The sequence below is a fragment of the Syngnathus typhle genome, linkage group LG16, assembly GCF_033458585.1.
Source record: "Syngnathus typhle isolate RoL2023-S1 ecotype Sweden linkage group LG16, RoL_Styp_1.0, whole genome shotgun sequence".
Classification (NCBI taxonomy): domain Eukaryota; kingdom Metazoa; phylum Chordata; class Actinopteri; order Syngnathiformes; family Syngnathidae; genus Syngnathus; species Syngnathus typhle.
Window position 1 is genome coordinate 4456765 of NC_083753.1, and position 6122 is coordinate 4462886.

General features: G+C 43.9%; 2 non-coding genes across 2 annotated transcripts; one reads left to right on the forward strand and one right to left on the reverse strand.

The window, feature by feature from the left end:
- Positions 1–1020: 1020 nt before the first annotated feature.
- LOC133169796 (small nucleolar RNA U3) lies at positions 1021–1233 on the forward strand. The gene has a single exon (XR_009718460.1). It is a non-coding gene; the product is annotated as a small nucleolar RNA U3 (small nucleolar RNA).
- A 452-nt stretch (positions 1234–1685) lies between these two features.
- LOC133169797 (U5 spliceosomal RNA) lies at positions 1686–1798 on the reverse strand. Its single transcript, XR_009718461.1, has one exon. It is a non-coding gene; the product is annotated as a U5 spliceosomal RNA (small nuclear RNA).
- Positions 1799–6122: the final 4324 nt, after the last annotated feature.

Consider the following 6122-nt stretch of genomic DNA (forward strand, 5'->3'; position numbering starts at 1 on the left):
GGGTGCCGCGACAGCCGGGGGCGCAGCCACCGACAACCTCTGGAGGGCCTGGCCATCTCCTGCTGCTGTTGCCGTTGGCCCACCTCGATTAGATTCCGGATGTCGGCGGATAGGCTGCTGATGGCTGTCTCGGCTCGCTCCAGCCGGGCGAATGTCGTCTCATCGTCCGCTGGCTGCATAGCGATGGTCCGTCTGTACTGTAAGGGATTGGAGAGTACAGTCAAGTGCGTGACGATAAAGAGGTTTATTGCGGGTAAGGTGGGTGAAGCTGGAACCGGAGCTGGATCGGCGATCTGCTTTGACGAACAAGCGGTTCTTCTGTATCCTCAAATTCTTCACTGACGTCAGATTGTCGTGGACCGGAAAGCGACACAAGATCTCGGGACAGACGGACAATCGGGTCTGCGCTGGCGGCGTTTATATCGCGCTGTCCATGCGGCTGTGGCAGGTGGCGGCGATTCCGCTGATGGGGGGGCGTGGTCCTGTCGCAGGGGCGCCAGTACATGACACAAAGTCAGCTTTATTGTCAATCTCTTCACATGTCAAGACACACAAAGAAACCGAAATTACGTTTTCTCTATCCCATACAAGTAAACGACACAATATAAAAACAAGAAGGCACAAACAATGAAAAATAAGAGTGATGAATAAATAATAAATAAACAGATAACACAATAAATAAGAGGAGCAAACCGTTCGTTTCAAAAGGATCGGTACTCTAAAAAAGACTGGCTTTGTGGTTGTGCTGCCAAAAATTGACTTTATTGCTTTCCCTGTCATGGAGATCTTCGTCCAGAAGGACAGGAGAATGGACTTCATTTACAAGTAAAGGTAAGAATACCCCATTGGTGTGTTTAAATGTACAGTGGTGTGGTTAAAATGTTATTAAATTTAATCAAGAATGGGATTACAACCATGTATGCATGTATATCTGACTTGTGAGTAAGTGCCTTAGCGTCATACAGTACCTTTGTAAATCTGACTCTGAGTCAGTGCCTCACCAACCCCAACCCTCACCGCACGTCACTGCTTTCAGGGATCATTTCTATAGTTCTTGACTTGAGAAATGCTTTTCTAAAGTGACGGTCTCACTAACTACGATGATGAGAATTGATGTTCCTACCTGAGCGTGAAGCTGGCGTAGGATAATGATTTATCATATGTCCTTCACCTTTGGTGAATGTTATTTACTTCCTTGTGGAGTATTGAGGGAAGGAACATGACCAGAGTAGTTCTTTTTAAAATGTAAGATCAAACTGCGATATTACTGTCCACCATGAGCATTGTTTCGATTGCGACGTTTAACATGTACGTCGCTGTTACGACCTAAATGACAGCAACAGGCTTCCTCTGTGACAAGGAAAGTTTAATATTTATTAATATTAACACTATACTGTTAAAGAAGGATCTTAGAACCAATATCTTTTTCTCGGCTGGATGTCTCTCTAAAGAGTTCATCCGTATCTCCAAAACATTTTTTTCCCACTCCTCAAAGCATAATTGACAGGTCTGTCTTTCTAAAGAATTACTCCAAATGTAGTTCCTTATATTTTGCTCGAAATCAAGTAAAATGTAAGCATTCTAATGGGTAATTAATTATACCGAAAATGTAACTATATAACGTAAGGTAAATCTGCTGAATTGAATGTAGTTCGTGATTGATGTCTTCTTTAACAGCATTAGGTAGCTCTGCTTTTGCGGAGCATCAAAAAATTGAGATAGACTCTTGTTGTTCCTCCCCACGGAAATCTTTAGTAAAAGGCGAAAGATTTATACGATCTGAAGAGAAACAAGAGAACTACAACGTCGGGGCAAAACGGGCCACCCCATTGCTGGTCCCGCCAGATTAACAGGCGGTCTCACGCTGAAATTGCAGCAACCATTCCTTCTAATACAAACAATAGACGTTCATAGATTTACTATACTTAGAAGGACTCAACCTAAATAGACAGTTTAAACGAGTATTTTGTGTTCATTGATGTGTTTTTTCCTTTAAACATTTTTGGCGCACAGGATTATGGATCCCTAATTCACGACGTTGGCGCTCGTTATTTCAAACAGCGTCACCTACCGATTGGGCAACTATTTTGAGTGTGCGTTTTGAACGTATAAACAGTTGTACGTCTTGGTCCGTGTACTTTTGGTATGAGAGAACGGGAAATTATCCGATTTCCGTGTGTTATTTTCAAATGTGTATTTTCAGATTTTATTCAACACAAATCGGGAAACAAAAGACGATCGTAATTTCTCAAATGAGTGTTAAGAAATGCTGGCATGGATTGGAATGCAATTCACCTCCACTGCGATGGTGGCGTTCGAGGGTTAATTTAATTTGCCACAGCAGGAAATAGGAAGTAGTTTGGCGAAGTGGGCCGTGTGTTTTTTTGCTGCGTGTTTTTTTTTCCCGTCAAAATTCAAGATTCAGGAGCTTTTTATTCGCCATGTCTGAGCGTGCCAAACAAGGAATATGACTTTGGTAAATCACACCTTCTGTTCAACATTTAGGTGACTAACAACACTCACGACGTGTGAAAAATGGCAAATATTCTCAAACATCCCCTGATCTTAAACTCCCAAAAGGGCAAGGAAAAACTCAAAACTCCAGCTAGGGGAAATGAGAAACCTTGAGAAGAGACCACAGATGGTTGGGTCCTGAGGTAAATTTTGGATTCTATGCGTCTCTGTATGTCACCTTAAATGGCGACCTAGCAGCAGTGAGAAGATCCTAAACTATTTTTGCGGTACAGAGAAGCTCTAGTTTCAGTAATGTGTAGGTACTTAGAATATGGAAGGGCCATTCGTCCGTGATCAGGAAGACCCTTGTCCATGCCCTTTTGAGGGCATCGGAAGTAACCAGTAGAGTGAGACTTGAACCGCAGCAGTTGTCTTACGAGGTACAAATGATGGGGGAGCACAGATAGAGAAGCGCGAAGGGCAAGAGCAAGAACCGCGAGGGCTTTTTGGGGCGAACATCTGTGCCGTCGAGAGCTGAAACATCTTTGCTCTTGGGGCCACTCAAACTTTTGGAGAGACATCACTCTGACATCGGTTGAATAAAATATTTTCCCAATCAGCCGTGTGTCACCGAAGTGCTTCCTTACCCGGACCAGCCATCGTCCACCAAGTGTTTTTTGGAGACCAGCGAAACATCAAAGACCATTTACCACAGTCCCTCTTCCAGGATGACCAGGCTGCAATGGATGCAGAGAGGACACATAGTACAAACAGTGTAGACAAATTCAAAAAAGGTGTGGAGAGCAGGGTGTTATTGCCCAGTAATGACTCTGAGACTCTAAGAGTGGTGTGAGTTCATCAGAGCAACAGCCTGGGGGAAGAAGCTGTCTCTGCTGGTTTTGGCGTACCGAGCTCTATAACGCCGTCCGGACGGGAGTAGTTCAAACAGACGGCAACCTGGGTGAGAAGGGTGTTTTGAGATGCTCCTTGCACTTTTCCTGGTCCTGGACAGGTACAAGTCTTGGATAGATGGGAGGTTGATTCTAACTATCTTTTCTGCAGTCCTGATTGTCCGTTGCAGTCTGTGCTTGTCTTGTTTGGAGGCCGATCCAAACCAGACAGTGATGGAGGTGCAGAGGACGGACTGGATGATGGCAGTGTAGAAGGTCTTCAGAAGCTCTCGCGGCAGGTTGAACTTCTTGAGCTGTCTCAGGAAGTACAGCCTCTGCTGGGCCTTCCTCCGGACAGAGTCGATGTGGCCGGTCCATTTCAGGTGATGAGTGCTTTAACATTTCACGTGGGAATCAACCTGGACATCTACCCCCTAGTTTTGTCAGGTTAGATGTAGCACACTGTATTAAGATGATCTGCCAATGGGAATGCCTGAAAAACGAAATACCCTGTGTTAAGGGTTTCTTTTTCAGGTCAATAGCACAGCTTCTTAAGTCACAATGTTTGCAACATGCAAAATAACTTCTTCGTGCTATCACCATTGTGCACTGAGTGAGACAGAGGGTAATGACAATTCTTGGCTGATGAGGATCGAGACAACATCCACTTCCTCCCTGAGATTATTCCCCACATAACAAGACTTGGAAGTTACTTGCCACTCTGGACAGCAATAATGGCCCCTCTTTTCAAAAGCACCAGCATCACTGCAGGGTCCGCAGCTGTTGAAGTAGAGTTCAAAAACATGAAAAAAGGCCTTTTCAAGCATGAAAGCCTACCCATCCGTGTGGACCGGTTTGTTGCTCGTCATCTTTCCTTCATTGAGGGAAACATGCGGATTTGCTCTGCAAAACAAAAAAGTGAAAAGGATGTGTGTGATGCCACGACTGTCAAAGAGCCTGAATATGTCTGCACTACTTTTCAAACTGCAGTAGTAAACAAAAGGGAAAGAAATCTCATCCTGGAGGGGAGACAGATGCATCTACTGAATGTCAGGGTTTTCCAATCTATCTTGATCGTATGATTATGTTGGAATGTAACCTGTAATAAATAACCTAGCCTGTCCCATCCTACGTAAAACACCCCTTGCTATGTTTTGACTAGAGGTCAAGGGCTTTCTCGATCCAGTCCACTCTCACCCCCACCCTGTTTCTCTTAATAAAAATGCTCTTGCAAGAGGCCAGCGTCAGACCTCATTCGATCATCGCTGTACGCACAGCGGCTCTTCCACCTGCAGGTGTTTAAAAGGGCAAACTGTCTCCCGTGTGGTTCTTGCAAAATAAGTTAAAGTGAGCACCACTCTAACATTTTGGTGCCGAAACCCGGGATCTCCCATACTCGCCATCTGGCTGACGGAGGAGGACGTGCTGCATTATCGACAAGCCAGCGTCCATTAGGAGGACCTGTAAAAGAAAGTCCTGGGCCAGCATCTTAGGTCTGCCTTCGTCTGACAGAGGTGGATTGATGGGATCCGGCAGTGCAACGAACCAGGGGACAAAAGGTGAGTAAAAAAAGTTGCCGACCCCTGATCTAGATGATGATGGTAATGATCTAGATAAAGATACAACGGTCTTCTTCCAAAGTTCCCAAACGGGCAGAGGAAGAGTTAGAGACCAACAAGGCTGCAGGCCGCCATTCAATTAAAACTCCACATCAAATTTGGACTGTTGGAACTGTGGGAAACGGGGACACTTGGCAAGAGTGTGTTGTCAGGTAAAATAAAACCAATCAAAGGGCGGAGGAAGAGGCAGAGGAAAAGTCACATTTTCAGCATGACAAGCTTCCTCCCCTTTGACCGCTCATGCTAATACAGAGAAAGAAAGAATAGATGCCCATATGACAGCAAAACATGTCATTGTCAGATTATTAGAACATTTTTTGGATTATTGGAGCTCCTGTCCATACAGGGAGTATGACAATGCTGTTTGTATGCCCAATGACAAATGTCCAGAGATCAAATTGTGTGCACACTAAAGTTAAAATTTGCAAATCAAGTGGTAAATAAATGCAACTTGCTTCTAGAAGATAAATAAAAAGTTAGAATGTGCTGTCCTCGTGTGTGTGGGAGGGACCAGCTCATGATCTGCAGGAAATGGCCAGCCTGTGATGAATCATTGGTGTTGGGACCTACCTTCCATGCGCGAGAGCTAGTGCATGTGTGTGCGTATGTGTTAAAATGATGAAGATTGGCTAAACTTTTAGTGTAAAGGAATTTGCTAGACTGCGGTCTATCCAGAACAGAAACGATTTGGAAAGATGAAAAAGAGCGGAAACGAGAGAAGTCTGTTTGCGAGGAGAAATTGATCCACACTAGTGCACGTTAGTGTCGAGCCCTCATGAGAAATTTGAAGAAGAAAAAAAAAAAAGGACAAAACATGCTTTCAGGAATTGGAAGAAGCAAAATTGTGAATTTAAGGCATTGCAATGCTACATTTAATTGGAAAAATTGATTGGTGGTGTTATAAAATTATACAAACCTCCATATGTGAGCTAAATCTGAGAGATTGAGTTCTTCAAATTTAAAAACAAAGAAAAAATTGAGATTAATTTGCCAGTAGTTTTTTTTTTTAGTTGAGTTTTTTTGGATTGGTGGATTGTTCTATCAGGAACCCTGAGTTGAAAATGGTACATGAATGTTGTGTGGTGAGATTGGATAAATTGGGACCAATGTGATGGAAGGACTCCTTTTTGGAGACTGTGTCTGAGATTCAAATGAGCAT